Source organism: Dipodomys merriami, unplaced genomic scaffold, assembly GCF_024711535.1.
Source record: "Dipodomys merriami isolate MVZ:Mamm:240054 unplaced genomic scaffold, mDipMer1.0.p SCAF_11, whole genome shotgun sequence".
NCBI lineage: Eukaryota > Metazoa > Chordata > Mammalia > Rodentia > Heteromyidae > Dipodomys > Dipodomys merriami.
The window spans coordinates 48,570,618-48,579,702 of record NW_027202382.1 but is presented as its reverse complement, the minus strand read 5'-3'; the positions used below and the strand labels follow the sequence as shown (position 1 = coordinate 48,579,702).

Sequence of the window (9,085 nt, the reverse complement as noted above, 5' to 3'; positions counted from 1 at the left end):
GGGCGCCGATGGCTCACGCCTGTCATCCTAGCTACTCAGGAGGCTGAGATCTGAGGCTCATGGTTCAAAGCCAGCCTGGACAGGAAAGTCTGTGAGACTCTTATCCCCAATGAACCTCCAGAAAACCAGAAGTGACTCTGTGGCTCAAGTGGTAGCGTGCTCGCCTTGCACCTGAGGAGCTGAGGGATAGCGCCCAGGCCTAGAGTTCAAGCCCCAGGACCAACAATAACAAAAATAATGGGTAAATCTAAGCAAATCTGAGTGAAGGTGGGTCAAATCCATCTGCTGGGCATGGCAGCACATGCTTTCATTCCAGCTACTTGTGAGGCAGAGGTGGGAGGAACTCAAGTTTGAGGCCAGCCTGGGCCGCATGTCTCAACAAACACACACCAGTGCCGGGACATAGCTGAAGGGGCAGAACACATGTCCAGCCAGCTTGAAGGCCCTGAGTTCCATCCTATTAACTCAAAGGATCCCAGGGGTGTGGCCAGGCAATCCTTTGAGGTGGCTTTGGAAGAGCCACGCCCCTTATACTGAACCAGGCCAAGGTCCCCAAAGCCCCAGTTCCCAGGTTGCTTTGCGGGCCTGTGCGCAGCATCCCTCCCTGGTCCTGGCCACCTCCGGGCACAGCACCTGCACAGTGGGCTGTTTGTGTCTGAGTCCCAGCTGCATGCTGCTGCAGCTACTTGCTACGGAGGCAGGTGACCTGGGGTGGGGGCTGGTAGAGGGAGAGGGGGACCCACACCCAGGGCCGGGATTTCAGAGTGAGAGTAGCCGGAAAAACCACATTTTAACCCACCATCATGTGGATGGTTTTGTTATGAAAAACACCAGAAAGCCATTCGTGTAAATCATGAAATATTCAGCAAGGAAGTCACTTAAATGTCTTGTCTTCCCAGAAGCCGTGCCGGAGCTTCCTGCGCTGGGCTCTGGACAGCAGCTTCTGAACCGCTTCACAGGCTGCTCCCGCCGCGGGCCTGTAGACATGGTGCCGCTCTTCTGTAAATCATTACGGGGTGCTGGATGGTGCATGGCAGTGTACACCCGTCATCTCAGCTCTGTGGGAGGCAGAGGCAGAAGGATCACAACTTAAGTGTGGCCCCAGACAAAATCTGGACCTAGCAAAATATAAACTAGAGCAGAAAAGGACTGGAGGCATGGCCCATGTGGTAGAGTACCTGCCTAGCAAGTGTGAGGCTTTGAGTTCAAACTCCAGTACTGCCAGAAAGGAAAAGAGAAAGGAACAATGTACACCTGGCTCATAGCCAAGATGCAGATCTGACCTACGTCTCCACCCACGAGATGGATACAATGTGGCCTGTGCCATGAGTGTCTTCAGCAGGAGGAGAGGCCTGACCCGTGGGAGAGATCCCTGAGAAGAGCCAGGTGGGGTTGTAGGATTCACTCCCCCAGGGGCCTGGCGCTGGGGAATCCCATGGAGGCTGCTGAGTCAGGCGGGGCAGGAGCTGGTGTGGACGGGCATGGTACAAGTGAGGTCTGCAGGTGGGCGGGTGGACAGATGGTCAAGGGTGCTGGCTACACAGTGAGGGGCGAGTTAGTGCAACATTGCGTGCCTGGAGTTGGCTAGAGTGGCGTGGACAGTTTTATGCTGTGCATATTTTATTCCATTGAAAAAATTTAACGGGGTGCTGGTGGCTCATGCTTATATTCCTAGTTATTCAGGAGGCTGAGATCTGAGGATCATGGTTTAAAGCCAGCCCAGGCAGGAAAAACTATGAGACTTTTTCTTTTTTTGCATCTGGGTCTTGAACTCAGGGCCTGGGCACTGACCCTGAGCCACTTTGTGCTCACAGCTAGTGCTCTACCACTTGAACCACACTACCACTTTTGGCTTCTTCTGAGTAGTTTATGGAGATAAGAGTCTCACAGACTTTCCTGCTCAGGTTGGTTTTGAATCATGATCCTCAGATCTTAGCCTCCTGAGAAGTTAGGATTATAGATGTGAGCCACCGGCACCCGGCTTAGTGCTGGTGGCTCCCACCTGGTAATCTTGCTACTCAGGAGGCTAACTGAGGATCAAGGTTTGAAGCCAGGCCAGACAGGAAGGTCCATGAGGCTCTTATCTCTAATTAGCCACCAAAGAAATCCTGAAGTAGAGCTGTGTCTCAAACTGGTAGAGCACTCACCTTGAGCTAAAGAGTTTAGGAACCATGCCCAGGCCCTGAAGTCAGACCTCATGACTCACCTCCCCCCCCCCAAAAAAAAAAAAAGAGTTGAGGATGGTAGAGTGTTGGTGAAGGTTTGCCCAGGTGTAGGATTCCTGGCAAGGATGGCTCTGGCCAGGTAGGGTTCAGGTGAGGAGCTTTTCAGCACCCTGGAGAGAGACATGGCGGCACCTGGTTGCTGAGGATGATCAGAGCAGGTCCCTGGGAGCAGAGGTCCTGGTTTCCTGGGCTCCACCTTGGGCAGGAGCTTGCTGTGATTTCTGGGGGGCTCTGCTCCAGCCAGATGGAGAGAGGGATGGGAGGGCTGGAAGGCGCTGCCCGGTGCAGCTTGGGAGGCCTGGTGTGCACCCTACGGCTGTGAGACGTCTGCCCTTCTCCAGGCCCTCTGGCCGCATCCATGTCCGCAAGGCCCTGGGACCTGGCACCTGGGGTGGGAGGGCTGGCAGGGCAGCTCCAGTCCTCTTTGCTCTATTCACCTGCCCCAAGGTGCCTGGAAGCCAGGCTCTCACTCGGGCAGGGGACCATGTTGGGGAGCTTGTCACCCTCTTTTCATAGCAACACAGGTGTTTGGTGCCTGGCAGCCAGGATGCTAATGAGTGCCCGTGCCTGAGAGCGTCCTGCCCTTCTTCCACAATGCCACTGTGACAGGTGACACAGATGCTATCGCAGCGAAGTGGGGAGGGCCTTAGGAAGCCCTGGCCACTCACACGCTCTGCTCCATGACATGATTCCAGGGAGAGCTAAAGATTCCCCAGTACAGCAAAGGTTGGTCCTGATTCAGTTCCCACCCAGGGGCTGCTGAAACCTCACATGTGCACAGCTCAACCAACTCAGCCCCGAGGCTGACCGGATGCCTGGATGCCGAGGAGGAGCCTGTACAGCCACGTTCTGGCTTTGCGCAGGGAGCACAGTGAGTCCCTGCAAGGGAGACAAAAATCGTAATTGTTCACACACTTTCCGTATTGTTGTTCTGTGCGGTGTGAGTGCTCCTCAAAAACACAAACACACTGGGTGCAACAGCATACACCTGTAATTCCAGCTATCCGGGAAATAGAGGTCAGGGGGACTGAGGTTAAGTCCAACCCAGACAAAAGGTTAGTGAGACCTTTATCTTAATTACTAAGCCAGGCTTGGTGGCTTGTGCCGCCATCCCAGCTACACAGCAGGCTACAGATAGAAGGTACTCAGGGTCTAAGGCCAGCCTCAGGCAAAAGCATGAGACCCTACCTGTGAAGTAGCTAAAGCAAAAAGGCCTGTATGTATAGTGCTGCCTAGCAAGCATGAGACTTGCTAGTGCCACTGAAATAGAGAAGAATAAAATAGGATAAACATGCAATCCATGGCGAGCACTTTTCTCGGCTCACACTGTAACTACAGATCACTCTGAGTTGGCCCATATTCTGGCTTTACACAGGCTTTCATCCACTCTTTCTACACCTTGAGCCTGCTCAAGGGGACAGCTGGCTCCACGTACGCACACCGTGAGGCAGGGCAGAAGACAGCAGGGATGGAGAGAAAAAGGACATGCAGGACCCCAAGCGGGCCCCAAGGAGGGGCTGGAACTCCAGCCATGGGGCTTTGCTGTGCATGCCGCTCCGAGAGGGTCAGAATCGGGTGACATAGAAATGTTGGGATGTAGGAGATGGGGGAGCCTGGGCAGTCAGCCAGTCTCCAAGAGGCAGACCAGGCCCAGAGCTGCTAGGGTCAGCAGGACAACTCCCTCTGGTCAGGCTGGCGAGGCCTGGAAGGGCCCTGGACTGAAAGACCATCTGGGGATGGTGGCAGGGCCCGAGGGCGGTCTTCCCCTCCCACTCACCACCACCCAGCTCTGGAGGGAAGTGTCTTGGAAGATGTCCTTGGCCAGCGCCAGTGGCTCCCGCCTGTAATCCCTAGCTACTCAGGAGGCTGAGGGCTCTGGATCACAGTTCAAAACCAGCATGGACAGGAAAGACTCTGGGACTCTTATCTCCACTAAACCACCAAAAAATCTGGAAGTGGCACTGTGGCTCAAATGGTAGAGCACTTGCCTTGAGCAAAAGAAGCTCAGGGACAGTGCCCAGGCTCTGAGTTCAAGCCCAGAACTGGCACCAAAGAAAGAAAGAGAGAAAGAGGGGGAGGGGGATCTGCTTCCCACAATTCTGGAAAAGAGCATTGTGAAATCCGATCTCCACATCAGTGTGTGGTTAGTGAGGGTGTGTTCTCTGGGCACTGGGACTGGCCGGTGATTGCCTTCGATGACAGACATGGCCCTGAGAAGCTGCCTTGCGAAAGCTGCAGAGCTTCCAGTTCCATGACCAGTTCTGGACTGTCATCATTCCTGCCATGTCAAAATAGATGTCTAAGCATCTGGCTCTGGCCTCAGGTCCTTTATGTTTCCAAGCCAAGGCACCAGGTGAGGCCCAGGGCTCCAGGCTGGCGTCCTGTCCTGGCTTGCTACTCCATTACCAAAACAAGAAATGGAGATCCAGAGAGGTTAAGTATTTTGCCTAGCATCACACAGCTAGCCAACGGCAGCATCAGGATTTGAACTCAAGGTTAGTTAGAGTCCACTATCATGGCCTGCTGACAAGGTGGCTGCAAAGACACAGGAATGACAGGGTAGACTGCTCCCGTCAGGCGTCAGCTGCTGCTCCCACGAGCGGACAGCGTCTCAGGACGGGGCTCCAGGTGACCTGGCGTCCCCTACCCCTCCTGTGGCAGGGACCCGGCCTGCTGGGTGGTTCAGTGCCCGGGATCCTGGCTGACCCGCGCGGCCACTGCCATCTCCTTATTTTAGAAGCTGGAAAATTACTATTCATGAGAGCAAACTTAAAAATGAAATAATAAGTCTGTCCTTTTAAAAAGCAAATTGCGGTGCAGGAATATTCATGAGCTGTGACTTCATGGGAAATGGCAGCGGCCGGGAGATTACCATTCAGTTAAGTCAGCAGCGGAGGAATTTAGGGAAATGCGCTGTCAGTCTGGGGAAATGCGTGATTAATACTTTCCTGTTTGCGAGGCCCCTTAACGGGCGCATTTTTAATGTAATAATTAATTAACCTTGGGATCACTCACATTTCACAGGCTCCCAGCGCTGCGGCTCCTGGAAGGCAGCGTGGCCCTCTCCCTGCCCGGCTCCATTCGGTCCCCGGCCCCTGGAGAGTGGCCTCCCCTTGGGTGTGGAGGCCCAGACCAGAGGGAGGCTTGTCTGGGGAGGACAGGGAGGGCTGGCTCTGCCCTTGGGAAGAAGAGGGGTGGTGAGGACACAGCCACAGAGGGGAAGGCCCTGACCTGGGTCGGATGGTACGACGAGGAGGTTCTCCTGAAGTCCATCCGTCCGCCGCCTCCTGATGTGGGCCAACTTGGAATTGAGACCCCTCAGTCAGATCTTGAGATGGGGCATCCTGGACTTGGTGAGGATGGCCTTAAATCCAACTTGGGGTGTCTCTGTAAGGGAAGGGACATGGGACAGGGAGACAGAGCAGGAGGGGCAGCCTGTAGCTCCAGAGCTGGGAGAAGAGACAATCCTGCTGTGTGGAGCTCCTGGGAGCAGCAGCATCTGCGCTGGCTTCCCCAGGCCATCTGCAGGCTTCCTCTGTGGGCAGTCCCGGGGCTGTCTGCGGGTGTCCACTGTGGGCAGTCCCGGGGCTGTCTGCGGGTGTCCTCTGTGTGTGGTCCGTGGACCGTCTGTGGGCTTCCTCTGTAGACCGTCCGGGGGCTGTCTGTGGGTGTCCTCTGTGGGCGGTCCCTGGACCATCTGTGGGCTTTCTCTGTGGGCAGTCCCAGGGCTGTCTGTGGGCGTCCACCATGGTCAGTCCTGGGGGTGTCTGTGGGCCTCCTCCGGGGTCAGTGCTGGGCCAGTGGAGGCAGCCGTCAGGGCAGGAGAGTCGCAGCGTGGAGCAGTGCTGGCTTGTGCGGTGAGCAGACGAGTCACCAGAGGCCTGGTCCTTCCTCTCCAGCCTTGGCTCCCCACTGCAGGGAGTTGGGGTGGAGACAGGCTTCTCAAACTGGATGCCCAGCAGACTCAGATGGCATGGAAGCTGCAATGGGCCCTCTGCCCTCCTCCCCACTGCTGCTCACCTCCGGGGCCCTCCTCGGGCCACGCTGCTCTTTAGGGCTCTGTGTGCCCAGCTGTAGCCGGCGCCCAGGCAGTTCCGGCTCTGGGCCGTAGAGTGTTTGTGGACTAGAAGTAGCTGTACCAGGCCCCAAGGTCACATGCTTGTGCCACGCACACACTCAGACCCTCCACATACACCCACGTTAACATGTATGCCCACAGACACACAAGTGCACACATAAGTGACTGCACGCACACACTCCCGCAAGTGCACACATACGCACACACAGCACTCACGAAGCACAATGCAGAACCCTCATAAATGTTTGCTCGGGGCAGGACAGCAGCTCACTTCTTCCCTCTAGTGTCTTTCTTGAGACACTGCAGCAACCACTTGAAAAGTTTTCAGGTTGGTAGAGACAGCCCTGACAGGTCTCTGTTGGGGTTGGGGGAAGGGAGTAGACTCTGTACTCCTTTACAGGATGAACCCCCCCCCTTCTGGGGACATCCCAGAAGACTCTAGGCAGTGCCACGAACCACGTCCACCTGGCTCCTATTCACCAAGCTTTGTGGAGATGGGGTTGGGGCAGGGGGTCCAGTAGAGCAGTAGGGTCACCTGGAGACCCCCACAGTGTGGTCTCAGGGTCACAGCCTGGCCCTCCTAGCCACAGAAGCTTCCAAGAGCGGGAGGAGGCAGCCACTTCTCAGCTTTCTTGGCTTCTGGCCTGGTTCCTGGGTCTCCAACACTCCTCCCGTGTCAAAACCAAGTCCAGCTGTGGCTAAGCTCCTCCTGCCCCGCTCCTCTTTGGCTCCTCTTTGGATTTCCTGTCGCTCTTTGCCACCGTTAGGTTCTGGGACTGGGTTTTCTCCCCACCCATACTGATCCTCCTTGCTCCCATCCCTGGCTCCCCTCCTCCAGCATCCTGTCAGCCGCTGCCCCACCTCCTGCCCCGCTCCTCCCAGGACTCTAGCAGTTGGCCCGTCTTTCCTTCTTGCAAGGTGATCATATCCTGGCTGATATCATGATTCCATTTTCAGCAAGTCACAGAGGCTCTGGCTCCTAGGAGGCAATTAGTAAACGTTAGACTGGAAAAACAGAATTTAGGCATGATTATGATTGTCGTGCAGGAAAGAATGAGGATGTGTGTGCAGTGAAATTCCCAGAGGAGAAGCTGGAGAGGAGAAGCCGGAGTGAGAGGCACCGGCACACCTGCTGTGAGGGCCAGCCTCCAAGCACAGCAACAGTGGCCCCTTCATCTTTACTCTGAATGAAGTGTGGTGTTCAAGTCAATCGAGGGCCCTGGCCTGGCCCAAAGTGCAACATTCACATTGGCCATCTATTAAAAAATAATCCAGCCTAGCTATTCAGGAGGCTGCGAATTGAAATGTGAAGCCAGCCGGGACAGGAAAGTCCATGGGAGTCTTATCTCCAATTAACCAGCCAGAAATCTGGAAGTAGAGCTGCGGCTCAAGTGGTGCCAGCCTTGAGCAAAAACCCTAAGGGCCTAGGCCCCGAGTTCAGGGTCCAGTACCAACACACACACACAGACTCCAGTGACACTAAAGCACTAAGAGAGGAAGACTTTGTTCGAGACCCTGGCATTGGCTCAGGGGCCTCTATAGTGAGCTCTTTTTGTGCAGAGAGATTAGGCTCCTCCAGATACAGCTCAGATGAGTGCAGATTGCAGCTATTGAGGAGGCAGAAACATCTGGAGGATGGAGCAATAATGGGAGGAAGGGAGTTCTGGCCAAGTTTAGCAGGATTAGGCCAGGGGACCACATTTCACCTGGAGGCAGGGGAAGATGAGCAATCTGAACAGACATTAAGGCTGGGGGTATTTTTGTACTTAAGAGGTTCTTTGTCAGAACTGGATTTCATAAGGAAGTGCACAGATGGATGTAGCACCAGGTTCAGAAGCCTGACTACAGCGTGGTCTGCTGGACCCCAGTGATTCATGCCTGTAATTCTAGCTACTTGAGAGGCAGAGATGGAGAGGATCACAATTAAAGGCCAGCCGCACAAACCATTTGTGAGAGACCATCTCACATGACACTGCACACTTGCCATCCTAGTTTGGCGGGAAGTGTAAATAGGGGATAGTGGTCCAGGTTAACCGGGCCCAAAACAAGGCCCTGTCTCAAAATGGCCAGAGCAGAGAATTCTAGAAGCATGGCTCATGTGGTAGAGTATCAATCTAGAAAACCCAAAGCCCTAGTTCAAATCTCAGTATTGAAAACAAGAAGTTTTGCGCAGGTGAAGAATCTTTGTTCCACCACCCTGCAGGACAGCGCGTGCAGGGCTGTGCGGTGCAGCGGCTGTCCCGCGCCGGAGCCCCGCGCCCCGCCACCGCGCCCCGCACGCGCCCGCCGGGCAGAGCAGCGGCTCTCACCCCGAGGGCCTGCCCCGGAGTCTCGCTGGAGCCAGGCTGCACATCCGACGAGCACCCCTGCAGGCTGCGGCCTTGGGGACCCCACTCGAGGGCCTGCGACGTCCCCGCAGCCGGCACTACTCACGGGGCGAACCAAGCGGGAGGCGCGTTGGAGGGATGTTGCACGCAACCCAATCCGTCTCACCTGTTGGGCAACACGCAGCTACGCAAACACTCGGCCGAGACTCTTCACACCCGTCCTCCCCGGCAATTCTTAGGGAAGGGTGTGGATGTGGCCTGGGAGGGCCGGTCAATTGGGGGCCAGCCCCGACTCCGGGGTGCCGGCGCCCCGTGGGCGCGGGGGCGGAGGGGCCTGCGAACTACAACTCCCGGCATGCTCCAGGCGCGCCCGTTATGTAGCTATTCCGACGAGAGCCGGCGGTCCACCAGAGAACCACAGCTCCCGGCATGCCCCTGCGCGCCCGCCCGCGGCG

General features: G+C 56.0%; 1 long non-coding RNA gene across 5 annotated transcripts; it reads right to left on the bottom strand.

The window, feature by feature from the left end:
* Positions 1 to 815: 815 nt before the first annotated feature.
* On the bottom strand, positions 816 to 8,977 carry LOC138822294 (uncharacterized). Of its 5 annotated transcripts, none has more exons than XR_011370394.1 (4): positions 8,797 to 8,977; positions 5,457 to 7,282; positions 1,179 to 3,104; positions 816 to 1,058 (listed from the first exon to the last, which is right to left on the bottom strand). It is a non-coding gene; the product is annotated as an uncharacterized lncRNA (long non-coding RNA). The 5 variants fall into 5 exon arrangements; XR_011370395.1 differs by having other exon boundaries at positions 2,358 to 3,104; XR_011370396.1 differs by having other exon boundaries at positions 816 to 3,104; positions 5,457 to 6,137; positions 6,246 to 7,282.
* Between the last annotated feature and the right edge of the window lie 108 nt (positions 8,978 to 9,085).